At 37.5% G+C, this 26,066-nt stretch overlaps 33 non-coding genes across 33 annotated transcripts; all 33 read left to right on the top strand.

Annotated features, from left to right (window-relative positions):
• The first annotated feature begins 236 nt into the window (after positions 1 to 236).
• On the top strand, positions 237 to 377 carry LOC143499681 (U4 spliceosomal RNA). Its single transcript, XR_013126290.1, has one exon. It is a non-coding gene; the product is annotated as a U4 spliceosomal RNA (small nuclear RNA).
• Positions 378 to 1,033: 656 nt separating this feature from the next.
• LOC143499554 (U4 spliceosomal RNA) lies at positions 1,034 to 1,174 on the top strand. The gene has a single exon (XR_013126167.1). It is a non-coding gene; the product is annotated as a U4 spliceosomal RNA (small nuclear RNA).
• A 650-nt stretch (positions 1,175 to 1,824) lies between these two features.
• On the top strand, positions 1,825 to 1,965 carry LOC143499682 (U4 spliceosomal RNA). The gene has a single exon (XR_013126291.1). It is a non-coding gene; the product is annotated as a U4 spliceosomal RNA (small nuclear RNA).
• A 650-nt stretch (positions 1,966 to 2,615) lies between these two features.
• LOC143499683 (U4 spliceosomal RNA) lies at positions 2,616 to 2,756 on the top strand. The gene has a single exon (XR_013126292.1). It is a non-coding gene; the product is annotated as a U4 spliceosomal RNA (small nuclear RNA).
• Positions 2,757 to 3,412: 656 nt separating this feature from the next.
• LOC143499684 (U4 spliceosomal RNA) lies at positions 3,413 to 3,553 on the top strand. The gene has a single exon (XR_013126293.1). It is a non-coding gene; the product is annotated as a U4 spliceosomal RNA (small nuclear RNA).
• Positions 3,554 to 4,203: 650 nt separating this feature from the next.
• Positions 4,204 to 4,344, top strand: LOC143499555 (U4 spliceosomal RNA). Its single transcript, XR_013126168.1, has one exon. It is a non-coding gene; the product is annotated as a U4 spliceosomal RNA (small nuclear RNA).
• A 650-nt stretch (positions 4,345 to 4,994) lies between these two features.
• On the top strand, positions 4,995 to 5,135 carry LOC143499633 (U4 spliceosomal RNA). The gene has a single exon (XR_013126245.1). It is a non-coding gene; the product is annotated as a U4 spliceosomal RNA (small nuclear RNA).
• A 650-nt stretch (positions 5,136 to 5,785) lies between these two features.
• Positions 5,786 to 5,926, top strand: LOC143499686 (U4 spliceosomal RNA). The gene has a single exon (XR_013126295.1). It is a non-coding gene; the product is annotated as a U4 spliceosomal RNA (small nuclear RNA).
• A 656-nt stretch (positions 5,927 to 6,582) lies between these two features.
• On the top strand, positions 6,583 to 6,723 carry LOC143499687 (U4 spliceosomal RNA). The gene has a single exon (XR_013126296.1). It is a non-coding gene; the product is annotated as a U4 spliceosomal RNA (small nuclear RNA).
• Positions 6,724 to 7,373: 650 nt separating this feature from the next.
• On the top strand, positions 7,374 to 7,514 carry LOC143499556 (U4 spliceosomal RNA). Its single transcript, XR_013126169.1, has one exon. It is a non-coding gene; the product is annotated as a U4 spliceosomal RNA (small nuclear RNA).
• Positions 7,515 to 8,164: 650 nt separating this feature from the next.
• On the top strand, positions 8,165 to 8,305 carry LOC143499688 (U4 spliceosomal RNA). Its single transcript, XR_013126297.1, has one exon. It is a non-coding gene; the product is annotated as a U4 spliceosomal RNA (small nuclear RNA).
• A 656-nt stretch (positions 8,306 to 8,961) lies between these two features.
• On the top strand, positions 8,962 to 9,102 carry LOC143499557 (U4 spliceosomal RNA). The gene has a single exon (XR_013126170.1). It is a non-coding gene; the product is annotated as a U4 spliceosomal RNA (small nuclear RNA).
• Positions 9,103 to 9,752: 650 nt separating this feature from the next.
• LOC143499689 (U4 spliceosomal RNA) lies at positions 9,753 to 9,893 on the top strand. Its single transcript, XR_013126298.1, has one exon. It is a non-coding gene; the product is annotated as a U4 spliceosomal RNA (small nuclear RNA).
• Positions 9,894 to 10,549: 656 nt separating this feature from the next.
• Positions 10,550 to 10,690, top strand: LOC143499690 (U4 spliceosomal RNA). Its single transcript, XR_013126299.1, has one exon. It is a non-coding gene; the product is annotated as a U4 spliceosomal RNA (small nuclear RNA).
• Positions 10,691 to 11,340: 650 nt separating this feature from the next.
• Positions 11,341 to 11,481, top strand: LOC143499465 (U4 spliceosomal RNA). The gene has a single exon (XR_013126079.1). It is a non-coding gene; the product is annotated as a U4 spliceosomal RNA (small nuclear RNA).
• Positions 11,482 to 12,131: 650 nt separating this feature from the next.
• Positions 12,132 to 12,272, top strand: LOC143499558 (U4 spliceosomal RNA). Its single transcript, XR_013126171.1, has one exon. It is a non-coding gene; the product is annotated as a U4 spliceosomal RNA (small nuclear RNA).
• A 650-nt stretch (positions 12,273 to 12,922) lies between these two features.
• LOC143499466 (U4 spliceosomal RNA) lies at positions 12,923 to 13,063 on the top strand. Its single transcript, XR_013126080.1, has one exon. It is a non-coding gene; the product is annotated as a U4 spliceosomal RNA (small nuclear RNA).
• Positions 13,064 to 13,719: 656 nt separating this feature from the next.
• On the top strand, positions 13,720 to 13,860 carry LOC143499593 (U4 spliceosomal RNA). The gene has a single exon (XR_013126205.1). It is a non-coding gene; the product is annotated as a U4 spliceosomal RNA (small nuclear RNA).
• A 656-nt stretch (positions 13,861 to 14,516) lies between these two features.
• Positions 14,517 to 14,657, top strand: LOC143499594 (U4 spliceosomal RNA). The gene has a single exon (XR_013126206.1). It is a non-coding gene; the product is annotated as a U4 spliceosomal RNA (small nuclear RNA).
• A 654-nt stretch (positions 14,658 to 15,311) lies between these two features.
• Positions 15,312 to 15,452, top strand: LOC143499596 (U4 spliceosomal RNA). The gene has a single exon (XR_013126208.1). It is a non-coding gene; the product is annotated as a U4 spliceosomal RNA (small nuclear RNA).
• Positions 15,453 to 16,108: 656 nt separating this feature from the next.
• Positions 16,109 to 16,249, top strand: LOC143499597 (U4 spliceosomal RNA). The gene has a single exon (XR_013126209.1). It is a non-coding gene; the product is annotated as a U4 spliceosomal RNA (small nuclear RNA).
• Positions 16,250 to 16,897: 648 nt separating this feature from the next.
• Positions 16,898 to 17,038, top strand: LOC143499467 (U4 spliceosomal RNA). The gene has a single exon (XR_013126081.1). It is a non-coding gene; the product is annotated as a U4 spliceosomal RNA (small nuclear RNA).
• Positions 17,039 to 17,688: 650 nt separating this feature from the next.
• LOC143499641 (U4 spliceosomal RNA) lies at positions 17,689 to 17,829 on the top strand. The gene has a single exon (XR_013126252.1). It is a non-coding gene; the product is annotated as a U4 spliceosomal RNA (small nuclear RNA).
• Positions 17,830 to 18,479: 650 nt separating this feature from the next.
• LOC143499468 (U4 spliceosomal RNA) lies at positions 18,480 to 18,620 on the top strand. The gene has a single exon (XR_013126082.1). It is a non-coding gene; the product is annotated as a U4 spliceosomal RNA (small nuclear RNA).
• A 656-nt stretch (positions 18,621 to 19,276) lies between these two features.
• Positions 19,277 to 19,417, top strand: LOC143499598 (U4 spliceosomal RNA). The gene has a single exon (XR_013126210.1). It is a non-coding gene; the product is annotated as a U4 spliceosomal RNA (small nuclear RNA).
• A 648-nt stretch (positions 19,418 to 20,065) lies between these two features.
• Positions 20,066 to 20,206, top strand: LOC143499469 (U4 spliceosomal RNA). Its single transcript, XR_013126083.1, has one exon. It is a non-coding gene; the product is annotated as a U4 spliceosomal RNA (small nuclear RNA).
• A 650-nt stretch (positions 20,207 to 20,856) lies between these two features.
• LOC143499471 (U4 spliceosomal RNA) lies at positions 20,857 to 20,997 on the top strand. Its single transcript, XR_013126085.1, has one exon. It is a non-coding gene; the product is annotated as a U4 spliceosomal RNA (small nuclear RNA).
• Positions 20,998 to 21,647: 650 nt separating this feature from the next.
• Positions 21,648 to 21,788, top strand: LOC143499472 (U4 spliceosomal RNA). The gene has a single exon (XR_013126086.1). It is a non-coding gene; the product is annotated as a U4 spliceosomal RNA (small nuclear RNA).
• A 656-nt stretch (positions 21,789 to 22,444) lies between these two features.
• On the top strand, positions 22,445 to 22,585 carry LOC143499624 (U4 spliceosomal RNA). The gene has a single exon (XR_013126236.1). It is a non-coding gene; the product is annotated as a U4 spliceosomal RNA (small nuclear RNA).
• A 650-nt stretch (positions 22,586 to 23,235) lies between these two features.
• LOC143499473 (U4 spliceosomal RNA) lies at positions 23,236 to 23,376 on the top strand. Its single transcript, XR_013126087.1, has one exon. It is a non-coding gene; the product is annotated as a U4 spliceosomal RNA (small nuclear RNA).
• A 656-nt stretch (positions 23,377 to 24,032) lies between these two features.
• On the top strand, positions 24,033 to 24,173 carry LOC143499474 (U4 spliceosomal RNA). Its single transcript, XR_013126088.1, has one exon. It is a non-coding gene; the product is annotated as a U4 spliceosomal RNA (small nuclear RNA).
• A 650-nt stretch (positions 24,174 to 24,823) lies between these two features.
• LOC143499559 (U4 spliceosomal RNA) lies at positions 24,824 to 24,964 on the top strand. Its single transcript, XR_013126172.1, has one exon. It is a non-coding gene; the product is annotated as a U4 spliceosomal RNA (small nuclear RNA).
• A 650-nt stretch (positions 24,965 to 25,614) lies between these two features.
• LOC143499475 (U4 spliceosomal RNA) lies at positions 25,615 to 25,755 on the top strand. Its single transcript, XR_013126089.1, has one exon. It is a non-coding gene; the product is annotated as a U4 spliceosomal RNA (small nuclear RNA).
• Positions 25,756 to 26,066: the final 311 nt, after the last annotated feature.

Genomic DNA, 26,066 nt, shown 5'->3' on the forward strand with positions numbered 1-26,066 from the left:
TACAGTGAAAAAATTCCCATGATGCCTTTTGATTTTCATTCGCCATGCAATATTGTTTCTGTTAATGCATTAACATGATTAGAAATGCAGTATCTCAGAAAACAAATACTGATGCATTCAGAATTGCTTTTAGTTATTGGAACATCATTTGTGCATTATTTGTGATGTCACAACAGATACCATTCATGAGTTCCTCTGTAAACAATGTGTGTACTTTTGCATCGTTTTTATTTGTTATTCTTTCGCAGAGGCAATATCGTAGCCTATGAGGTTTATCCGAGGCGTGATCATTGCTGGTTGAAAACTTTACCCAATACCCCGCCTGGATGACTTGAAATATAGTCAGCTGTGGCAATTTTTGCTAGTCTCTTTGGAGACTTGTCAAGCGGTGAAAGTAAGGATTCTTTATTGGATTTTGTTGCGCTTTGATATTTATGTCACTTATTTTTGCTGTCTTCTTTGTGGATGGAGTTGTCTGTGCATTTCATGTTTTAGATAGGCCTAAGATTTTGTGTGTGTTCTCATAATTAATTTTCCAATGTTTCTGTCGCCGTTTGATGCACAATGTGGGATTATATAATCCAGTTCACCTTTTTCTAGGTGGTTGGTATGTTCTTGATGAGCTCTTACTGCAATGATGGTGTCTTAATGGCAGTTTACTTGGCAAAACTCTGCTGTCTTCTTTAGCTATTATTTTTACTGCCAAAGGTCTGTCCTAACTTCTATGTGTATCCTTGCTGTTACATATTTGACTCCCCCTCTCATTTTTGCCCCTTGCTTGACTCCGCCTTTACAGTGAAAAAATTCCCATGATGCCTTTTGATTTTCATTCGCCATGCAATATTGTTTCTGTTAATGCATTAACATGATTAGAAATGCAGTATCTCAAAAAACAAATACTGATGCATTCAGAATTGCTTTTAGTTATTGGAACATCAATTGTGCATTAGGCCTATTTGTGATGTCACAACAGATACCATTCATGAGTTCCTCTGTAAACAATGTGTGTACTTTTGCATCGTTTTTATTTGTTATTCTTTCGCAGAGGCAATATCGTAGCCTATGAGGTTTGTCCGAGGCGTGATCATTGCTGGTTGAAAACTTTACCCAATACCCCGCCTGGATGACTTGAAATATAGTCAGCTGTGGCAATTTTTGCTAGTCTCTTTGGAGACTTGTCAAGCGGTGAAAGTAAGGATTCTTTATTGGATTTTGTTGCGCTTTGATATTTATGTCACTTATTTTTGCTGTCTTCTTTGTGGATGGAGTTGTCTGTGCATTTCATGTTTTAGATAGGCCTAAGATTTTGTGTGTGTTCTCATAATTAATTTTCCAATGTTTCTGTCGCCGTTTGATGCACAATGTGGGATTATATAATCCAGTTCACCTTTTTCTAGGTGGTTGGTATGTTCTTGATGAGCTCTTACTGCAATGATGGTGTCTTAATGGCAGTTTACTTGGCAAAACTCTGCTGTCTTCTTTAGCTATTATTTTTACTGCCAAAGGTCTGTCCTAACTTCTATGTGTATCCTTGCTGTTACATATTTGACTCCCCCTCTCATTTTTGCCCCTTGCTTGACTCCGCCTTTACAGTGAAAAAATTCCCATGATGCCTTTTGATTTTCATTCGCCATGCAATATTGTTTCTGTTAATGCATTAACATGATTAGAAATGCAGTATCTCAGAAAACAAATACTGATGCATTCAGAATTGCTTTTAGTTATTGGAACATCATTTGTGCATTATTTGTGATGTCACAACAGATACCATTCATGAGTTCCTCTGTAAACAATGTGTGTACTTTTGCATCGTTTTTATTTGTTATTCTTTCGCAGAGGCAATATCGTAGCCTATGAGGTTTATCCGAGGCGTGATCATTGCTGGTTGAAAACTTTACCCAATACCCCGCCTGGATGACTTGAAATATAGTCAGCTGTGGCAATTTTTGCTAGTCTCTTTGGAGACTTGTCAAGCGGTGAAAGTAAGGATTCTTTATTGGATTTTGTTGCGCTTTGATATTTATGTCACTTATTTTTGCTGTCTTCTTTGTGGATGGAGTTGTCTGTGCATTTCATGTTTTAGATAGGCCTAAGATTTTGTGTGTGTTCTCATAATTAATTTTCCAATGTTTCTGTCGCCGTTTGATGCACAATGTGGGATTATATAATCCAGTTCACCTTTTTCTAGGTGGTTGGTATGTTCTTGATGAGCTCTTACTGCAATGATGGTGTCTTAATGGCAGTTTACTTGGCAAAACTCTGCTGTCTTCTTTAGCTATTATTTTTACTGCCAAAGGTCTGTCCTAACTTCTATGTGTATCCTTGCTGTTACATATTTGACTCCCCCTCTCATTTTTGCCCCTTGCTTGACTCCGCCTTTACAGTGAAAAAATTCCCATGATGCCTTTTGATTTTCATTCGCCATGCAATATTGTTTCTGTTAATGCATTAACATGATTAGAAATGCAGTATCTCAGAAAACAAATACTGATGCATTCAGAATTGCTTTTAGTTATTGGAACATCATTTGTGCATTATTTGTGATGTCACAACAGATACCATTCATGAGTTCCTCTGTAAACAATGTGTGTACTTTTGCATCGTTTTTATTTGTTATTCTTTCGCAGAGGCAATATCGTAGCCTATGAGGTTTATCCGAGGCGTGATCATTGCTGGTTGAAAACTTTACCCAATACCCCGCCTGGATGACTTGAAATATAGTCAGCTGTGGCAATTTTTGCTAGTCTCTTTGGAGACTTGTCAAGCGGTGAAAGTAAGGATTCTTTATTGGATTTTGTTGCGCTTTGATATTTATGTCACTTATTTTTGCTGTCTTCTTTGTGGATGGAGTTGTCTGTGCATTTCATGTTTTAGATAGGCCTAAGATTTTGTGTGTGTTCTCATAATTAATTTTCCAATGTTTCTGTCGCCGTTTGATGCACAATGTGGGATTATATAATCCAGTTCACCTTTTTCTAGGTGGTTGGTATGTTCTTGATGAGCTCTTACTGCAATGATGGTGTCTTAATGGCAGTTTACTTGGCAAAACTCTGCTGTCTTCTTTAGCTATTATTTTTCCTGCCAAAGGTCTGTCCTAACTTCTATGTGTATCCTTGCTGTTACATATTTGACTCCCCCTCTCATTTTTGCCCCTTGCTTGACTTCGCCTTTACAGTGAAAAAAATCCCATGATGCCTTTTGATTTTTATTCGCCATACAATATTGTTTCTGTTAATGCATTAACATGATTAGAAATGCAGTATCTCAAAAAACAAATACTGATGCATTCAGAATTGCTTTTAGTTATTGGAACATCATTTGTGCATTAGGCCTATTTGTGATGTCACAACAGATACCATTCATGAGTTCCTCTGTAAACAATGTGTGTACTTTTGCATCGTTTTTATTTGTTATTCTTTCGCAGAGGCAATATCGTAGCCTATGAGGTTTATCCGAGGCGTGATCATTGCTGGTTGAAAACTTTACCCAATACCCCGCCTGGATGACTTGAAATATAGTCAGCTGTGGCAATTTTTGCTAGTCTCTTTGGAGACTTGTCAAGCGGTGAAAGTAAGGATTCTTTATTGGATTTTGTTGCGCTTTGATATTTATGTCACTTATTTTTGCTGTCTTCTTTGTGGATGGAGTTGTCTGTGCATTTCATGTTTTAGATAGGCCTAAGATTTTGTGTGTGTTCTCATAATTAATTTTCCAATGTTTCTGTCGCCGTTTGATGCACAATCTGGGATTATATAATCCAGTTCACCTTTTTCTAGGTGGTTGGTATGTTCTTGATGAGCTCTTACTGCAATGATGGTGTCTTAATGGCAGTTTACTTGGCAAAACTCTGCTGTCTTCTTTAGCTATTATTTTTCCTGCCAAAGGTCTGTCCTAACTTCTATGTGTATCCTTGCTGTTACATATTTGACTCCCCCTCTCATTTTTGCCCCTTGCTTGACTCCGCCTTTACAGTGAAAAAAATCCCATGATGCCTTTTGATTTTCATTCGCCATGCAATATTGTTTCTGTTAATGCATTAACATGATTAGAAATGCAGTATCTCAAAAAACAAATACTGATGCATTCAGAATTGCTTTTAGTTATTGGAACATCATTTGTGCATTATTTGTGATGTCACAACAGATACCATTCATGAGTTCCTCTGTAAACAATGTGTGTACTTTTGCATCGTTTTTATTTGTTATTCTTTCGCAGAGGCAATATCGTAGCCTATGAGGTTTGTCCGAGGCGTGATCATTGCTGGTTGAAAACTTTACCCAATACCCCGCCTGGATGACTTGAAATATAGTCAGCTGTGGCAATTTTTGCTAGTCTCTTTGGAGACTTGTCAAGCGGTGAAAGTAATGATTCTTTATTGGATTTTGTTGCGCTTTGATATTTATGTCACTTATTTTTGCTGTCTTCTTTGTGGATGGAGTTGTCTGTGCATTTCATGTTTTAGATAGGCCTAAGATTTTGTGTGTGTTCTCATAATTAATTTTCCAATGTTTCTGTCGCCGTTTGATGCACAATGTGGGATTATATAATCCAGTTCACCTTTTTCTAGGTGGTTGGTATGTTCTTGATGAGCTCTTACTGCAATGATGGTGTCTTAATGGCAGTTTACTTGGCAAAACTCTGCTGTCTTCTTTAGCTATTATTTTTACTGCCAAAGGTCTGTCCTAACTTCTATGTGTATCCTTGCTGTTACATATTTGACTCCCCCTCTCATTTTTGCCCCTTGCTTGACTCCGCCTTTACAGTGAAAAAATTCCCATGATGCCTTTTGATTTTCATTCGCCATGCAATATTGTTTCTGTTAATGCATTAACATGATTAGAAATGCAGTATCTCAGAAAACAAATACTGATGCATTCAGAATTGCTTTTAGTTATTGGAACATCATTTGTGCATTATTTGTGATGTCACAACAGATACCATTCATGAGTTCCTCTGTAAACAATGTGTGTACTTTTGCATCGTTTTTATTTGTTATTCTTTCGCAGAGGCAATATCGTAGCCTATGAGGTTTATCCGAGGCGTGATCATTGCTGGTTGAAAACTTTACCCAATACCCCACCTGGATGACTTGAAATATAGTCAGCTGTGGCAATTTTTGCTAGTCTCTTTGGAGACTTGTCAAGCGGTGAAAGTAAGGATTCTTTATTGGATTTTGTTGCGCTTTGATATTTATGTCACTTATTTTTGCTGTCTTCTTTGTGGATGGAGTTGTCTGTGCATTTCATGTTTTAGATAGGCCTAAGATTTTGTGTGTGTTCTCATAATTAATTTTCCAATGTTTCTGTCGCCGTTTGATGCACAATCTGGGATTATATAATCCAGTTCACCTTTTTCTAGGTGGTTGGTATGTTCTTGATGAGCTCTTACTGCAATGATGGTGTCTTAATGGCAGTTTACTTGGCAAAACTCTGCTGTCTTCTTTAGCTATTATTTTTACTGCCAAAGGTCTGTCCTAACTTCTATGTGTATCCTTGCTGTTACATATTTGACTCCCCCTCTCATTTTTGCCCCTTGCTTGACTCCGCCTTTACAGTGAAAAAATTCCCATGATGCCTTTTGATTTTCATTCGCCATGCAATATTGTTTCTGTTAATGCATTAACATGATTAGAAATGCAGTATCTCAGAAAACAAATACTGATGCATTCAGAATTGCTTTTAGTTATTGGAACATCATTTGTGCATTATTTGTGATGTCACAACAGATACCATTCATGAGTTCCTCTGTAAACAATGTGTGTACTTTTGCATCGTTTTTATTTGTTATTCTTTCGCAGAGGCAATATCGTAGCCTATGAGGTTTATCCGAGGCGTGATCATTGCTGGTTGAAAACTTTACCCAATACCCCGCCTGGATGACTTGAAATATAGTCAGCTGTGGCAATTTTTGCTAGTCTCTTTGGAGACTTGTCAAGCGGTGAAAGTAAGGATTCTTTATTGGATTTTGTTGCGCTTTGATATTTATGTCACTTATTTTTGCTGTCTTCTTTGTGGATGGAGTTGTCTGTGCATTTCATGTTTTAGATAGGCCTAAGATTTTGTGTGTGTTCTCATAATTAATTTTCCAATGTTTCTGTCGCCGTTTGATGCACAATCTGGGATTATATAATCCAGTTCACCTTTTTCTAGGTGGTTGGTATGTTCTTGATGAGCTCTTACTGCAATGATGGTGTCTTAATGGCAGTTTACTTGGCAAAACTCTGCTGTCTTCTTTAGCTATTATTTTTCCTGCCAAAGGTCTGTCCTAACTTCTATGTGTATCCTTGCTGTTACATATTTGACTCCCCCTCTCATTTTTGCCCCTTGCTTGACTTCGCCTTTACAGTGAAAAAAATCCCATGATGCCTTTTGATTTTTATTCGCCATACAATATTGTTTCTGTTAATGCATTAACATGATTAGAAATGCAGTATCTCAAAAAACAAATACTGATGCATTCAGAATTGCTTTTAGTTATTGGAACATCATTTGTGCATTAGGCCTATTTGTGATGTCACAACAGATACCATTCATGAGTTCCTCTGTAAACAATGTGTGTACTTTTGCATCGTTTTTATTTGTTATTCTTTCGCAGAGGCAATATCGTAGCCTATGAGGTTTATCCGAGGCGTGATCATTGCTGGTTGAAAACTTTACCCAATACCCCGCCTGGATGACTTGAAATATAGTCAGCTGTGGCAATTTTTGCTAGTCTCTTTGGAGACTTGTCAAGCGGTGAAAGTAAGGATTCTTTATTGGATTTTGTTGCGCTTTGATATTTATGTCACTTATTTTTGCTGTCTTCTTTGTGGATGGAGTTGTCTGTGCATTTCATGTTTTAGATAGGCCTAAGATTTTGTGTGTGTTCTCATAATTAATTTTCCAATGTTTCTGTCGCCGTTTGATGCACAATCTGGGATTATATAATCCAGTTCACCTTTTTCTAGGTGGTTGGTATGTTCTTGATGAGCTCTTACTGCAATGATGGTGTCTTAATGGCAGTTTACTTGGCAAAACTCTGCTGTCTTCTTTAGCTATTATTTTTCCTGCCAAAGGTCTGTCCTAACTTCTATGTGTATCCTTGCTGTTACATATTTGACTCCCCCTCTCATTTTTGCCCCTTGCTTGACTCCGCCTTTACAGTGAAAAAAATCCCATGATGCCTTTTGATTTTCATTCGCCATGCAATATTGTTTCTGTTAATGCATTAACATGATTAGAAATGCAGTATCTCAAAAAACAAATACTGATGCATTCAGAATTGCTTTTAGTTATTGGAACATCATTTGTGCATTATTTGTGATGTCACAACAGATACCATTCATGAGTTCCTCTGTAAACAATGTGTGTACTTTTGCATCGTTTTTATTTGTTATTCTTTCGCAGAGGCAATATCGTAGCCTATGAGGTTTGTCCGAGGCGTGATCATTGCTGGTTGAAAACTTTACCCAATACCCCGCCTGGATGACTTGAAATATAGTCAGCTGTGGCAATTTTTGCTAGTCTCTTTGGAGACTTGTCAAGCGGTGAAAGTAATGATTCTTTATTGGATTTTGTTGCGCTTTGATATTTATGTCACTTATTTTTGCTGTCTTCTTTGTGGATGGAGTTGTCTGTGCATTTCATGTTTTAGATAGGCCTAAGATTTTGTGTGTGTTCTCATAATTAATTTTCCAATGTTTCTGTCGCCGTTTGATGCACAATGTGGGATTATATAATCCAGTTCACCTTTTTCTAGGTGGTTGGTATGTTCTTGATGAGCTCTTACTGCAATGATGGTGTCTTAATGGCAGTTTACTTGGCAAAACTCTGCTGTCTTCTTTAGCTATTATTTTTACTGCCAAAGGTCTGTCCTAACTTCTATGTGTATCCTTGCTGTTACATATTTGACTCCCCCTCTCATTTTTGCCCCTTGCTTGACTCCGCCTTTACAGTGAAAAAATTCCCATGATGCCTTTTGATTTTCATTCGCCATGCAATATTGTTTCTGTTAATGCATTAACATGATTAGAAATGCAGTATCTCAGAAAACAAATACTGATGCATTCAGAATTGCTTTTAGTTATTGGAACATCATTTGTGCATTATTTGTGATGTCACAACAGATACCATTCATGAGTTCCTCTGTAAACAATGTGTGTACTTTTGCATCGTTTTTATTTGTTATTCTTTCGCAGAGGCAATATCGTAGCCTATGAGGTTTATCCGAGGCGTGATCATTGCTGGTTGAAAACTTTACCCAATACCCCGCCTGGATGACTTGAAATATAGTCAGCTGTGGCAATTTTTGCTAGTCTCTTTGGAGACTTGTCAAGCGGTGAAAGTAAGGATTCTTTATTGGATTTTGTTGCGCTTTGATATTTATGTCACTTATTTTTGCTGTCTTCTTTGTGGATGGAGTTGTCTGTGCATTTCATGTTTTAGATAGGCCTAAGATTTTGTGTGTGTTCTCATAATTAATTTTCCAATGTTTCTGTCGCCGTTTGATGCACAATGTGGGATTATATAATCCACTTCACCTTTTTCTAGGTGGTTGGTATGTTCTTGATGAGCTCTTACTGCAATGATGGTGTCTTAATGGCAGTTTACTTGGCAAAACTCTGCTGTCTTCTTTAGCTATTATTTTTACTGCCAAAGGTCTGTCCTAACTTCTATGTGTATCCTTGCTGTTACATATTTGACTCCCCCTCTCATTTTTGCCCCTTGCTTGACTCCGCCTTTACAGTGAAAAAATTCCCATGATGCCTTTTGATTTTCATTCGCCATGCAATATTGTTTCTGTTAATGCATTAACATGATTAGAAATGCAGTATCTCAAAAAACAAATACTGATGCATTCAGAATTGCTTTTAGTTATTGGAACATCAATTGTGCATTAGGCCTATTTGTGATGTCACAACAGATACCATTCATGAGTTCCTCTGTAAACAATGTGTGTACTTTTGCATCGTTTTTATTTGTTATTCTTTCGCAGAGGCAATATCGTAGCCTATGAGGTTTGTCCGAGGCGTGATCATTGCTGGTTGAAAACTTTACCCAATACCCCGCCTGGATGACTTGAAATATAGTCAGCTGTGGCAATTTTTGCTAGTCTCTTTGGAGACTTGTCAAGCGGTGAAAGTAAGGATTCTTTATTGGATTTTGTTGCGCTTTGATATTTATGTCACTTATTTTTGCTGTCTTCTTTGTGGATGGAGTTGTCTGTGCATTTCATGTTTTAGATAGGCCTAAGATTTTGTGTGTGTTCTCATAATTAATTTTCCAATGTTTCTGTCGCCGTTTGATGCACAATGTGGGATTATATAATCCAGTTCACCTTTTTCTAGGTGGTTGGTATGTTCTTGATGAGCTCTTACTGCAATGATGGTGTCTTAATGGCAGTTTACTTGGCAAAACTCTGCTGTCTTCTTTAGCTATTATTTTTACTGCCAAAGGTCTGTCCTAACTTCTATGTGTATCCTTGCTGTTACATATTTGACTCCCCCTCTCATTTTTGCCCCTTGCTTGACTCCGCCTTTACAGTGAAAAAATTCCCATGATGCCTTTTGATTTTCATTCGCCATGCAATATTGTTTCTGTTAATGCATTAACATGATTAGAAATGCAGTATCTCAGAAAACAAATACTGATGCATTCAGAATTGCTTTTAGTTATTGGAACATCATTTGTGCATTATTTGTGATGTCACAACAGATACCATTCATGAGTTCCTCTGTAAACAATGTGTGTACTTTTGCATCGTTTTTATTTGTTATTCTTTCGCAGAGGCAATATCGTAGCCTATGAGGTTTATCCGAGGCGTGATCATTGCTGGTTGAAAACTTTACCCAATACCCCGCCTGGATGACTTGAAATATAGTCAGCTGTGGCAATTTTTGCTAGTCTCTTTGGAGACTTGTCAAGCGGTGAAAGTAAGGATTCTTTATTGGATTTTGTTGCGCTTTGATATTTATGTCACTTATTTTTGCTGTCTTCTTTGTGGATGGAGTTGTCTGTGCATTTCATGTTTTAGATAGGCCTAAGATTTTGTGTGTGTTCTCATAATTAATTTTCCAATGTTTCTGTCGCCGTTTGATGCACAATGTGGGATTATATAATCCAGTTCACCTTTTTCTAGGTGGTTGGTATGTTCTTGATGAGCTCTTACTGCAATGATGGTGTCTTAATGGCAGTTTACTTGGCAAAACTCTGCTGTCTTCTTTAGCTATTATTTTTACTGCCAAAGGTCTGTCCTAACTTCTATGTGTATCCTTGCTGTTACATATTTGACTCCCCCTCTCATTTCTGCCCCTTGCTTGACTCCGCCTTTACAGTGAAAAAATTCCCATGATGCCTTTTGATTTTCATTCGCCATGCAATATTGTTTCTGTTAATGCATTAACATGATTAGAAATGCAGTATCTCAGAAAACAAATACTGATGCATTCAGAATTGCTTTTAGTTATTGGAACATCATTTGTGCATTAGGCCTATTTGTGATGTCACAACAGATACCATTCATGAGTTCCTCTGTAAACAATGTGTGTACTTTTGCATCGTTTTTATTTGTTATTCTTTCGCAGAGGCAATATCGTAGCCTATGAGGTTTATCCGAGGCGTGATCATTGCTGGTTGAAAACTTTACCCAATACCCCGCCTGGATGACTTGAAATATAGTCAGCTGTGGCAATTTTTGCTAGTCTCTTTGGAGACTTGTCAAGCGGTGAAAGTAAGGATTCTTTATTGGATTTTGTTGCGCTTTGATATTTATGTCACTTATTTTTGCTGTCTTCTTTGTGGATGGAGTTGTCTGTGCATTTCATGTTTTAGATAGGCCTAAGATTTTGTGTGTGTACTCATAATTAATTTTCCAATGTTTCTGTCGCCGTTTGATGCACAATGTGGGATTATATAATCCAGTTCACCTTTTTCTAGGTGGTTGGTATGTTCTTGATGAGCTCTTACTGCAATGATGGTGTCTTAATGGCAGTTTACTTGGCAAAACTCTGCTGTCTTCTTTAGCTATTATTTTTACTGCCAAAGGTCTGTCCTAACTTCTATGTGTATCCTTGCTGTTACATATTTGACTCCCCCTCTCATTTTTGCCCCTTGCTTGACTCCGCCTTTACAGTGAAAAAATTCCCATGATGCCTTTTGATTTTCATTCGCCATGCAATATTGTTTCTGTTAATGCATTAACATGATTAGAAATGCAGTATCTCAGAAAACAAATACTGATGCATTCAGAATTGCTTTTAGTTATTGGAACATCATTTGTGCATTATTTGTGATGTCACAACAGATACCATTCATGAGTTCCTCTGTAAACAATGTGTGTACTTTTGCATCGTTTTTATTTGTTATTCTTTCGCAGAGGCAATATCGTAGCCTATGAGGTTTATCCGAGGCGTGATCATTGCTGGTTGAAAACTTTACCCAATACCCCGCCTGGATGACTTGAAATATAGTCAGCTGTGGCAATTTTTGCTAGTCTCTTTGGAGACTTGTCAAGCGGTGAAAGTAAGGATTCTTTATTGGATTTTGTTGCGCTTTGATATTTATGTCACTTATTTTTGCTGTCTTCTTTGTGGATGGAGTTGTCTGTGCATTTCATGTTTTAGATAGGCCTAAGATTTTGTGTGTGTACTCATAATTAATTTTCCAATGTTTCTGTCGCCGTTTGATGCACAATGTGGGATTATATAATCCAGTTCACCTTTTTCTAGGTGGTTGGTATGTTCTTGATGAGCTCTTACTGCAATGATGGTGTCTTAATGGCAGTTTACTTGGCAAAACTCTGCTGTCTTCTTTAGCTATTATTTTTACTGCCAAAGGTCTGTCCTAACTTCTATGTGTATCCTTGCTGTTACATATTTGACTCCCCCTCTCATTTTTGCCCCTTGCTTGACTCCGCCTTTACAGTGAAAAAATTCCCATGATGCCTTTTGATTTTCATTCGCCATGCAATATTGTTTCTGTTAATGCATTAACATGATTAGAAATGCAGTATCTCAAAAAACAAATACTGATGCATTCAGAATTGCTTTTATTTATTGGAACATCATTTGTGCATTATTTGTGATGTCACAACAGATACCATTCATGAGTTCCTCTGTAAACAATGTGTGTACTTTTGCATCGTTTTTATTTGTTATTCTTTCGCAGAGGCAATATCGTAGCCTATGAGGTTTGTCCGAGGCGTGATCATTGCTGGTTGAAAACTTTACCCAATACCCCGCCTGGATGACTTGAAATATAGTCAGCTGTGGCAATTTTTGCTAGTCTCTTTGGAGACTTGTCAAGCGGTGAAAGTAAGGATTCTTTATTGGATTTTGTTGCGCTTTGATATTTATGTCACTTATTTTTGCTGTCTTCTTTGTGGATGGAGTTGTCTGTGCATTTCATGTTTTAGATAGGCCTAAGATTTTGTGTGTGTTCTCATAATTAATTTTCCAATGTTTCTGTCGCCGTTTGATGCACAATGTGGGATTATATAATCCAGTTCACCTTTTTCTAGGTGGTTGGTATGTTCTTGATGAGCTCTTACTGCAATGATGGTGTCTTAATGGCAGTTTACTTGGCAAAACTCTGCTGTCTTCTTTAGCTATTATTTTTACTGCCAAAGGTCTGTCCTAACTTCTATGTGTATCCTTGCTGTTACATATTTGACTCCCCCTCTCATTTTTGCCCCTTGCTTGACTCCGCCTTTACAGTGAAAAAATTCCCATGATGCCTTTTGATTTTCATTCGCCATGCAATATTGTTTCTGTTAATGCATTAACATGATTAGAAATGCAGTATCTCAGAAAACAAATACTGATGCATTCAGAATTGCTTTTAGTTATTGGAACATCATTTGTGCATTATTTGTGATGTCACAACAGATACCATTCATGAGTTCCTCTGTAAACAATGTGTGTACTTTTGCATCGTTTTTATTTGTTATTCTTTCGCAGAGGCAATATCGTAGCCTATGAGGTTTATCCGAGGCGTGATCATTGCTGGTTGAAAACTTTACCCAATACCCCGCCTGGATGACTTGAAATATAGTCAGCTGTGGCAATTTTTGCTAGTCTCTTTGGAGACTTGTCAAGCGGTGAAAGTAAGGATTCTTTATTGGATTTTGTTGCGCTTTGATATTTATGTCACTTATTTTTGCTGTCTTCTTTGTGGATGGAGTTGTCTGTGCATTTCATGTTTTAGATAGGCCTAAGATTTTGTGTGTGTACTCATAATTAATTTTCCAATGTTTCTGTCGCCGTTTGATGCACAATGTGGGATTATATAATCCAGTTCACCTTTTTCTAGGTGGTTGGTATGTTCTTGATGAGCTCTTACTGCAATGATGGTGTCTTAATGGCAGTTTACTTGGCAAAACTCTGCTGTCTTCTTTAGCTATTATTTTTACTGCCAAAGGTCTGTCCTAACTTCTATGTGTATCCTTGCTGTTACATATTTGACTCCCCCTCTCATTTCTGCCCCTTGCTTGACTCCGCCTTTACAGTGAAAAAATTCCCATGATGCCTTTTGATTTTCATTCGCCATGCAATATTGTTTCTGTTAATGCATTAACATGATTAGAAATGCAGTATCTCAGAAAACAAATACTGATGCATTCAGAATTGCTTTTAGTTATTGGAACATCATTTGTGCATTAGGCCTATTTGTGATGTCACAACAGATACCATTCATGAGTTCCTCTGTAAACAATGTGTGTACTTTTGCATCGTTTTTATTTGTTGTTCTTTCGCAGAGGCAATATCGTAGCCTATGAGGTTTATCCGAGGCGTGATCATTGCTGGTTGAAAACTTTACCCAATACCCCGCCTGGATGACTTGAAATATAGTCAGCTGTGGCAATTTTTGCTAGTCTCTTTGGAGACTTGTCAAGCGGTGAAAGTAAGGATTCTTTATTGGATTTTGTTGCGCTTTGATATTTATGTCACTTATTTTTGCTGTCTTCTTTGTGGATGGAGTTGTCTGTGCATTTCATGTTTTAGATAGGCCTAAGATTTTGTGTGTGTACTCATAATTAATTTTCCAATGTTTCTGTCGCCGTTTGATGCACAATGTGGGATTATATAATCCAGTTCACCTTTTTCTAGGTGGTTGGTATGTTCTTGATGAGCTCTTACTGCAATGATGGTGTCTTAATGGCAGTTTACTTGGCAAAACTCTGCTGTCTTCTTTAGCTATTATTTTTACTGCCAAAGGTCTGTCCTAACTTCTATGTGTATCCTTGCTGTTACATATTTGACTCCCCCTCTCATTTCTGCCCCTTGCTTGACTCCGCCTTTACAGTGAAAAAATTCCCATGATGCCTTTTGATTTTCATTCGCCATGCAATATTGTTTCTGTTAATGCATTAACATGATTAGAAATGCAGTATCTCAGAAAACAAATACTGATGCATTCAGAATTGCTTTTAGTTATTGGAACATCATTTGTGCATTAGGCCTATTTGTGATGTCACAACAGATACCATTCATGAGTTCCTCTGTAAACAATGTGTGTACTTTTGCATCGTTTTTATTTGTTGTTCTTTCGCAGAGGCAATATCGTAGCCTATGAGGTTTATCCGAGGCGTGATCATTGCTGGTTGAAAACTTTACCCAATACCCCGCCTGGATGACTTGAAATATAGTCAGCTGTGGCAATTTTTGCTAGTCTCTTTGGAGACTTGTCAAGCGGTGAAAGTAAGGATTCTTTATTGGATTTTGTTGCGCTTTGATATTTATGTCACTTATTTTTGCTGTCTTCTTTGTGGATGGAGTTGTCTGTGCATTTCATGTTTTAGATAGGCCTAAGATTTTGTGTGTTCTCATAATTAATTTTCCAATGTTTCTGTCGCCGTTTGATGCACAATGTGGGATTATATAATCCAGTTCACCTTTTTCTAGGTGGTTGGTATGTTCTTGATGAGCTCTTACTGCAATGATGGTGTCTTAATGGCAGTTTACTTGGCAAAACTCTGCTGTCTTCTTTAGCTATTATTTTTACTGCCAAAGGTCTGTCCTAACTTCTATGTGTATCCTTGCTGTTACATATTTGACTCCCCCTCTCATTTTTGCCCCTTGCTTGACTCCGCCTTTACAGTGAAAAAATTCCCATGATGCCTTTTGATTTTCATTCGCCATGCAATATTGTTTCTGTTAATGCATTAACATGATTAGAAATGCAGTATCTCAGAAAACAAATACTGATGCATTCAGAATTGCTTTTAGTTATTGGAACATCATTTGTGCATTAGGCCTATTTGTGATGTCACAACAGATACCATTCATGAGTTCCTCTGTAAACAATGTGTGTACTTTTGCATCGTTTTTATTTGTTGTTCTTTCGCAGAGGCAATATCGTAGCCTATGAGGTTTATCCGAGGCGTGATCATTGCTGGTTGAAAACTTTACCCAATACCCCGCCTGGATGACTTGAAATATAGTCAGCTGTGGCAATTTTTGCTAGTCTCTTTGGAGACTTGTCAAGCGGTGAAAGTAAGGATTCTTTATTGGATTTTGTTGCGCTTTGATATTTATGTCACTTATTTTTGCTGTCTTCTTTGTGGATGGAGTTGTCTGTGCATTTCATGTTTTAGATAGGCCTAAGATTTTGTGTGTGTACTCATAATTAATTTTCCAATGTTTCTGTCGCCGTTTGATGCACAATGTGGGATTATATAATCCAGTTCACCTTTTTCTAGGTGGTTGGTATGTTCTTGATGAGCTCTTACTGCAATGATGGTGTCTTAATGGCAGTTTACTTGGCAAAACTCTGCTGTCTTCTTTAGCTATTATTTTTACTGCCAAAGGTCTGTCCTAACTTCTATGTGTATCCTTGCTGTTACATATTTGACTCCCCCTCTCATTTCTGCCCCTTGCTTGACTCCGCCTTTACAGTGAAAAAATTCCCATGATGCCTTTTGATTTTCATTCGCCATGCAATATTGTTTCTGTTAATGCATTAACATGATTAGAAATGCGGTATCTCAGAAAACAAATACTGATGCATTCAGAATTGCTTTTAGTTATTGGAACATCATTTGTGCATTAGGCCTATTTGTGATGTCACAACAGATACCATTCATGAGTTCCTCTGTAAACAATGTGTGTACTTTTGCATCGTTTTTATTTGTTGTTCTTTCGCAGAGGCAATATCGTAGCCTATGAGGTTTATCCGAGGCGTGATCATTGCTGGTTGAAAACTTTACCCAATACCCCGCCTGGATGACTTGAAATATAGTCAGCTGTGGCAATTTTTGCTAGTCTCTTTGGAGACTTGTCAAGCGGTGAAAGTAAGGATTCTTTATTGGATTTTGTTGCGCTTTGATATTTATGTCACTTATTTTTGCTGTCTTCTTTGTGGATGGAGTTGTCTGTGCATTTCATGTTTTAGATAGGCCTAAGATTTTGTGTGTTCTCATAATTAATTTTCCAATGTTTCTGTCGCCGTTTGATGCACAATGTGGGATTATATAATCCAGTTCACCTTTTTCTAGGTGGTTGGTATGTTCTTGATGAGCTCTTACTGCAATGATGGTGTCTTAATGGCAGTTTACTTGGCAAAACTCTGCTGTCTTCTTTAGCTATTATTTTTACTGCCAAAGGTCTGTCCTAACTTCTATGTGTATCCTTGCTGTTACATATTTGACTCCCCCTCTCATTTTTGCCCCTTGCTTGACTCCGCCTTTACAGTGAAAAAATTCCCATGATGCCTTTTGATTTTCATTCGCCATGCAATATTGTTTCTGTTAATGCATTAACATGATTAGAAATGCAGTATCTCAGAAAACAAATACTGATGCATTCAGAATTGCTTTTAGTTATTGGAACATCATTTGTGCATTATTTGTGATGTCACAACAGATACCATTCATGAGTTCCTCTGTAAACAATGTGTGTACTTTTGCATCGTTTTTATTTGTTATTCTTTCGCAGAGGCAATATCGTAGCCTATGAGGTTTATCCGAGGCGTGATCATTGCTGGTTGAAAACTTTACCCAATACCCCGCCTGGATGACTTGAAATATAGTCAGCTGTGGCAATTTTTGCTAGTCTCTTTGGAGACTTGTCAAGCGGTGAAAGTAAGGATTCTTTATTGGATTTTGTTGCGCTTTGATATTTATGTCACTTATTTTTGCTGTCTTCTTTGTGGATGGAGTTGTCTGTGCATTTCATGTTTTAGATAGGCCTAAGATTTTGTGTGTGTTCTCATAATTAATTTTCCAATGTTTCTGTCGCCGTTTGATGCACAATGTGGGATTATATAATCCAGTTCACCTTTTTCTAGGTGGTTGGTATGTTCTTGATGAGCTCTTACTGCAATGATGGTGTCTTAATGGCAGTTTACTTGGCAAAACTCTGCTGTCTTCTTTAGCTATTATTTTTACTGCCAAAGGTCTGTCCTAACTTCTATGTGTATCCTTGCTGTTACATATTTGACTCCCCCTCTCATTTTTGCCCCTTGCTTGACTCCGCCTTTACAGTGAAAAAATTCCCATGATGCCTTTTGATTTTCATTCGCCATGCAATATTGTTTCTGTTAATGCATTAACATGATTAGAAATGCAGTATCTCAGAAAACAAATACTGATGCATTCAGAATTGCTTTTAGTTATTGGAACATCATTTGTGCATTATTTGTGATGTCACAACAGATACCATTCATGAGTTCCTCTGTAAACAATGTGTGTACTTTTGCATCGTTTTTATTTGTTATTCTTTCGCAGAGGCAATATCGTAGCCTATGAGGTTTATCCGAGGCGTGATCATTGCTGGTTGAAAACTTTACCCAATACCCCGCCTGGATGACTTGAAATATAGTCAGCTGTTGCAATTTTTGCTAGTCTCTTTGGAGACTTGTCAAGCGGTGAAAGTAAGGATTCTTTATTGGATTTTGTTGCGCTTTGATATTTATGTCACTTATTTTTGCTGTCTTCTTTGTGGATGGAGTTGTCTGTGCATTTCATGTTTTAGATAGGCCTAAGATTTTGTGTGTGTACTCATAATTAATTTTCCAATGTTTCTGTCGCCGTTTGATGCACAATGTGGGATTATATAATCCAGTTCACCTTTTTCTAGGTGGTTGGTATGTTCTTGATGAGCTCTTACTGCAATGATGGTGTCTTAATGGCAGTTTACTTGGCAAAACTCTGCTGTCTTCTTTAGCTATTATTTTTACTGCCAAAGGTCTGTCCTAACTTCTATGTGTATCCTTGCTGTTACATATTTGACTCCCCCTCTCATTTTTGCCCCTTGCTTGACTCCGCCTTTACAGTGAAAAAATTCCCATGATGCCTTTTGATTTTCATTCGCCATGCAATATTGTTTCTGTTAATGCATTAACATGATTAGAAATGCAGTATCTCAGAAAACAAATACTGATGCATTCAGAATTGCTTTTAGTTATTGGAACATCATTTGTGCATTATTTGTGATGTCACAACAGATACCATTCATGAGTTCCTCTGTAAACAATGTGTGTACTTTTGCATCGTTTTTATTTGTTATTCTTTCGCAGAGGCAATATCGTAGCCTATGAGGTTTATCCGAGGCGTGATCATTGCTGGTTGAAAACTTTACCCAATACCCCGCCTGGATGACTTGAAATATAGTCAGCTGTGGCAATTTTTGCTAGTCTCTTTGGAGACTTGTCAAGCGGTGAAAGTAAGGATTCTTTATTGGATTTTGTTGCGCTTTGATATTTATGTCACTTATTTTTGCTGTCTTCTTTGTGGATGGAGTTGTCTGTGCATTTCATGTTTTAGATAGGCCTAAGATTTTGTGTGTGTTCTCATAATTAATTTTCCAATGTTTCTGTCGCCGTTTGATGCACAATCTGGGATTATATAATCCAGTTCACCTTTTTCTAGGTGGTTGGTATGTTCTTGATGAGCTCTTACTGCAATGATGGTGTCTTAATGGCAGTTTACTTGGCAAAACTCTGCTGTCTTCTTTAGCTATTATTTTTACTGCCAAAGGTCTGTCCTAACTTCTATGTGTATCCTTGCTGTTACATATTTGACTCCCCCTCTCATTTCTGCCCCTTGCTTGACTCCGCCTTTACAGTGAAAAAATTCCCATGATGCCTTTTGATTTTCATTCGCCATGCAATATTGTTTCTGTTAATGCATTAACATGATTAGAAATGCAGTATCTCAGAAAACAAATACTGATGCATTCAGAATTGCTTTTAGTTATTGGAACATCATTTGTGCATTAGGCCTATTTGTGATGTCACAACAGATACCATTCATGAGTTCCTCTGTAAACAATGTGTGTACTTTTGCATCGTTTTTATTTGTTGTTCTTTCGCAGAGGCAATATCGTAGCCTATGAGGTTTATCCGAGGCGTGATCATTGCTGGTTGAAAACTTTACCCAATACCCCGCCTGGATGACTTGAAATATAGTCAGCTGTGGCAATTTTTGCTAGTCTCTTTGGAGACTTGTCAAGCGGTGAAAGTAAGGATTCTTTATTGGATTTTGTTGCGCTTTGATATTTATGTCACTTATTTTTGCTGTCTTCTTTGTGGATGGAGTTGTCTGTGCATTTCATGTTTTAGATAGGCCTAAGATTTTGTGTGTTCTCATAATTAATTTTCCAATGTTTCTGTCGCCGTTTGATGCACAATGTGGGATTATATAATCCAGTTCACCTTTTTCTAGGTGGTTGGTATGTTCTTGATGAGCTCTTACTGCAATGATGGTGTCTTAATGGCAGTTTACTTGGCAAAACTCTGCTGTCTTCTTTAGCTATTATTTTTACTGCCAAAGGTCTGTCCTAACTTCTATGTGTATCCTTGCTGTTACATATTTGACTCCCCCTCTCATTTTTGCCCCTTGCTTGACTCCGCCTTTACAGTGAAAAAATTCCCATGATGCCTTTTGATTTTCATTCGCCATGCAATATTGTTTCTGTTAATGCATTAACATGATTAGAAATGCAGTATCTCAGAAAACAAATACTGATGCATTCAGAATTGCTTTTAGTTATTGGAACATCATTTGTGCATTATTTGTGATGTCACAACAGATACCATTCATGAGTTCCTCTGTAAACAATGTGTGTACTTTTGCATCGTTTTTATTTGTTATTCTTTCGCAGAGGCAATATCGTAGCCTATGAGGTTTATCCGAGGCGTGATCATTGCTGGTTGAAAACTTTACCCAATACCCCGCCTGGATGACTTGAAATATAGTCAGCTGTGGCAATTTTTGCTAGTCTCTTTGGAGACTTGTCAAGCGGTGAAAGTAAGGATTCTTTATTGGATTTTGTTGCGCTTTGATATTTATGTCACTTATTTTTGCTGTCTTCTTTGTGGATGGAGTTGTCTGTGCATTTCATGTTTTAGATAGGCCTAAGATTTTGTGTGTGTTCTCATAATTAATTTTCCAATGTTTCTGTCGCCGTTTGATGCACAATGTGGGATTATATAATCCAGTTCACCTTTTTCTAGGTGGTTGGTATGTTCTTGATGAGCTCTTACTGCAATGATGGTGTCTTAATGGCAGTTTACTTGGCAAAACTCTGCTGTCTTCTTTAGCTATTATTTTTACTGCCAAAGGTCTGTCCTAACTTCTATGTGTATCCTTGCTGTTACATATTTGACTCCCCCTCTCATTTTTGCCCCTTGCTTGACTCCGCCTTTACAGTGAAAAAATTCCCATGATGCCTTTTGATTTTCATTCGCCATGCAATATTGTTTCTGTTAATGCATTAACATGATTAGAAATGTAGTATCTCAGAAAACAAATACTGATGCATTCAGAATTGCTTTTAGTTATTGGAACATCATTTGTGCATTATTTGTGATGTCACAACAGATACCATTCATGAGTTCCTCTGTAAACAATGTGTGTACTTTTGCATCGTTTTTATTTGTTATTCTTTCGCAGAGGCAATATCGTAGCCTATGAGGTTTATCCGAGGCGTGATCATTGCTGGTTGAAAACTTTACCCAATACCCCGCCTGGATGACTTGAAATATAGTCAGCTGTGGCAATTTTTGCTAGTCTCTTTGGAGACTTGTCAAGCGGTGAAAGTAAGGATTCTTTATTGGATTTTGTTGCGCTTTGATATTTATGTCACTTATTTTTGCTGTCTTCTTTGTGGATGGAGTTGTCTGTGCATTTCATGTTTTAGATAGGCCTAAGATTTTGTGTGTGTACTCATAATTAATTTTCCAATGTTTCTGTCGCCGTTTGATGCACAATGTGGGATTATATAATCCAGTTCACCTTTTTCTAGGTGGTTGGTATGTTCTTGATGAGCTCTTACTGCAATGATGGTGTCTTAATGGCAGTTTACTTGGCAAAACTCTGCTGTCTTCTTTAGCTATTATTTTTACTGCCAAAGGTCTGTCCTAACTTCTATGTGTATCCTTGCTGTTACATATTTGACTCCCCCTCTCATTTTTGCCCCTTGCTTGACTCCGCCTTTACAGTGAAAAAATTCCCATGATGCCTTTTGATTTTCATTCGCCATGCAATATTGTTTCTGTTAATGCATTAACATGATTAGAAATGCAGTATCTCAGAAAACAAATACTGATGCATTCAGAATTGCTTTTAGTTATTGGAACATCATTTGTGCAATATTTGTGATGTCACAACAGATACCATTCATGAGTTCCTCTGTAAACAATGTGTGTACTTTTGCATCGTTTTTATTTGTTATTCTTTCGCAGAGGCAATATCGTAGCCTATGAGGTTTATCCGAGGCGTGATCATTGCTGGTTGAAAACTTTACCCAATACCCCGCCTGGATGACTTGAAATATAGTCAGCTGTGGCAATTTTTGCTAGTCTCTTTGGAGACTTGTCAAGCGGTGAAAGTAAGGATTCTTTATTGGATTTTGTTGCGCTTTGATATTTATGTCACTTATTTTTGCTGTCTTCTTTGTGGATGGAGTTGTCTGTGCATTTCATGTTTTAGATAGGCCTAAGATTTTGTGTGTGTTCTCATAATTAATTTTCCAATGTTTCTGTCGCCGTTTGATGCACAATCTGGGATTATATAATCCAGTTCACCTTTTTCTAGGTGGTTGGTATGTTCTTGATGAACTCTTACTGCAATGATGGTGTCTTAATGGCAGTTTACTTGGCAAAACTCTGCTGTCTTCTTTAGCTATTATTTTTCCTGCCAAAGGTCTGTCCTAACTTCTATGTGTATCATTGCTGTTACATATTTGACTCCCCCTCTCATTTTTGCCCCTTGCTTGACTCCGCCTTTACAGTGAAAAAAATCCCATGATGCCTTTTGATTTTCATTCGCCATGCAATATTGTTTCTGTTAATGCATTAACATGATTAGAAATGCAGTATCTCAAAAAACAAATACTGATGCATTCAGAATTGCTTTTAGTTATTGGAACATCATTTGTGCATTAGGCCTATTTGTGATGTCACAACAGATACCATTCATGAGTTCCTCTGTAAACAATGTGTGTACTTTTGCATCGTTTTTATTTGTTATTCTTTCGCAGAGGCAATATCGTAGCCTATGAGGTTTATCCGAGGTGTGATCATTGCTGGTTGAAAACTTTACCCAATACCCCGCCTGGATGACTTGAAATATAGTCAGCTGTGGCAATTTTTGCTAGTCTCTTTGGAGACTTGTCAAGCGGTGAAAGTAAGGATTCTTTATTGGATTTTGTTGCGCTTTGATATTCACGTCCCTTATTTTTGCTGTCTTCTTTGTGGATGGAGTTGTCTGTGCATTTCATGTTTTAGATAGGCCTAAGATTTTGTGTGTGTTCTCATAATTAATTTTCCAATGTTTCTGTCGCCGTTTGATGCACAATGTGGGATTATATAATCCAGTTCACCTTTTTCTAGGTGGTTGGTATGTTCTTGATGAGCTCTTACTGCAATGATGGTGTCTTAATGGCAGTTTACTTGGCAAAACTCTGCTGTCTTCTTTAGCTATTATTTTTACTGCCAAAGGTCTGTCCTAACTTCTATGTGTATCCTTGCTGTTACATATTTGACTCCCCCTCTCATTTTTGCCCCTTGCTTGACTCCGCCTTTACAGTGAAAAAATTCCCATGATGCCTTTTGATTTTCATTCGCCATGCAATATTGTTTCTGTTAATGCATTAACATGATTAGAAATGCAGTATCTCAGAAAACAAATACTGATGCATTCAGAATTGCTTTTAGTTATTGGAACATCATTTGTGCATTATTTGTGATGTCACAACAGATACCATTCATGAGTTCCTCTGTAAACAATGTGTGTACTTTTGCATCGTTTTTATTTGTTATTCTTTCGCAGAGGCAATATCGTAGCCTATGAGGTTTATCCGAGGCGTGATCATTGCTGGTTGAAAACTTTACCCAATACCCCGCCTGGATGACTTGAAATATAGTCAGCTGTGGCAATTTTTGCTAGTCTCTTTGGAGACTTGTCAAGCGGTGAAAGTAAGGATTCTTTATTGGATTTTGTTGCGCTTTGATATTTATGTCACTTATTTTTGCTGTCTTCTTTGTGGATGGAGTTGTCTGTGCATTTCATGTTTTAGATAGGCCTAAGATTTTGTGTGTGTTCTCATAATTAATTTTCCAATGTTTCTGTCGCCGTTTGATGCACAATCTGGGATTATATAATCCAGTTCACCTTTTTCTAGGTGGTTGGTATGTTCTTGATGAGCTCTTACTGCAATGATGGTGTCTTAATGGCAGTTTACTTGGCAAAACTCTGCTGTCTTCTTTAGCTATTATTTTTCCTGCCAAAGGTCTGTCCTAACTTCTATGTGTATCCTTGCTGTTACATATTTGACTCCCCCTCTCATTTTTGCCCCTTGCTTGACTTCGCCTTTACAGTGAAAAAAATCCCATGATGCCTTTTGATTTTTATTCGCCATACAATATTGTTTCTGTTAATGCATTAACATAATTAGAAATGCAGTATCTCAAAAAACAAATACTGATGCATTCAGAATTGCTTTTAGTTATTGGAACATCATTTGTGCATTAGGCCTATTTGTGATGTCACAACAGATACCATTCATGAGTTCCTCTGTAAACAATGTGTGTACTTTTGCATCGTTTTTATTTGTTATTCTTTCGCAGAGGCAATATCGTAGCCTATGAGGTTTATCCGAGGCGTGATCATTGCTGGTTGAAAACTTTACCCAATACCCCGCCTGGATGACTTGAAATATAGTCAGCTGTGGCAATTTTTGCTAGTCTCTTTGGAGACTTGTCAAGCGGTGAAAGTAAGGATTCTTTATTGGATTTTGTTGCGCTTTGATATTTATGTCACTTATTTTTGCTGTCTTCTTTGTGGATGGAGTTGTCTGTGCATTTCATGTTTTAGATAGGCCTAAGATTTTGTGTGTGTTCTCATAATTAATTTTCCAATGTTTCTGTCGCCGTTTGATGCACAATCTGGGATTATATAATCCAGTTCACCTTTTTCTAGGTGGTTGGTATGTTCTTGATGAGCTCTTACTGCAATGATGGTGTCTTAATGGCAGTTTACTTGGCAAAACTCTGCTGTCTTCTTTAGCTATTATTTTTCCTGCCAAAGGTCTGTCCTAACTTCTATGTGTATCCTTGCTGTTACATATTTGACTCCCCCTCTCATTTTTGCCCCTTGCTTGACTCCGCCTTTACAGTGAAAAAAATCCCATGATGCCTTTTGATTTTCATTCGCCATGCAATATTGTTTCTGTTAATGCATTAACATGATTAGAAATGCAGTATCTCAAAAAACAAATACTGATGCATTCAGAATTGCTTTTAGTTATTGGAACATCATTTGTGCATTATTTGTGATGTCACAACAGATACCATTCATGAGTTCCTCTGTAAACAATGTGTGTACTTTTGCATCGTTTTTATTTGTTATTCTTTCGCAGAGGCAATATCGTAGCCTATGAGGTTTGTCCGAGGCGTGATCATTGCTGGTTGAAAACTTTACCCAATACCCCGCCTGGATGACTTGAAATATAGTCAGCTGTGGCAATTTTTGCTAGTCTCTTTGGAGACTTGTCAAGCGGTGAAAGTAATGATTCTTTATTGGATTTTGTTGCGCTTTGATATTTATGTCACTTATTTTTGCTGTCTTCTTTGTGGATGGAGTTGTCTGTGCATTTCATGTTTTAGATAGGCCTAAGATTTTGTGTGTGTTCTCATAATTAATTTTCCAATGTTTCTGTCGCCGTTTGATGCACAATGTGGGATTATATAATCCAGTTCACCTTTTTCTAGGTGGTTGGTATGTTCTTGATGAGCTCTTACTGCAATGATGGTGTCTTAATGGCAGTTTACTTGGCAAAACTCTGCTGTCTTCTTTAGCTATTATTTTTACTGCCAAAGGTCTGTCCTAACTTCTATGTGTATCCTTGCTGTTACATATTTGACTCCCCCTCTCATTTTTGCCCCTTGCTTGACTCCGCCTTTACAGTGAAAAAATTCCCATGATGCCTTTTGATTTTCATTCGCCATGCAATATTGTTTCTGTTAATGCATTAACATGATTAGAAATGCAGTATCTCAGAAAACAAATACTGATGCATTCAGAATTGCTTTTAGTTATTGGAACATCATTTGTGCATTATTTGTGATGTCACAACAGATACCATTCATGAGTTCCTCTGTAAACAATGTGTGTACTTTTGCATCGTTTTTATTTGTTATTCTTTCGCAGAGGCAATATCGTAGCCTATGAGGTTTATCCGAGGCGTGATCATTGCTGGTTGAAAACTTTACCCAATACCCCGCCTGGATGACTTGAAATATAGTCAGCTGTGGCAATTTTTGCTAGTCTCTTTGGAGACTTGTCAAGCGGTGAAAGTAAGGATTCTTTATTGGATTTTGTTGCGCTTTGATATTTATGTCACTTATTTTTGCTGTCTTCTTTGTGGATGGAGTTGTCTGTGCATTTCATGTTTTAGATAGGCCTAAGATTTTGTGTGTGTTCTCATAATTAATTTTCCAATGTTTCTGTCGCCGTTTGATGCACAATGTGGGATTATATAATCCAGTTCACCTTTTTCTAGGTGGTTGGTATGTTCTTGATGAGCTCTTACTGCAATGATGGTGTCTTAATGGCAGTTTACTTGGCAAAACTCTGCTGTCTTCTTTAGC

The sequence above is a fragment of the Brachyhypopomus gauderio genome, unplaced genomic scaffold (assembly GCF_052324685.1).
Source record: "Brachyhypopomus gauderio isolate BG-103 unplaced genomic scaffold, BGAUD_0.2 sc135, whole genome shotgun sequence".
Taxonomy (NCBI): domain Eukaryota; kingdom Metazoa; phylum Chordata; class Actinopteri; order Gymnotiformes; family Hypopomidae; genus Brachyhypopomus; species Brachyhypopomus gauderio.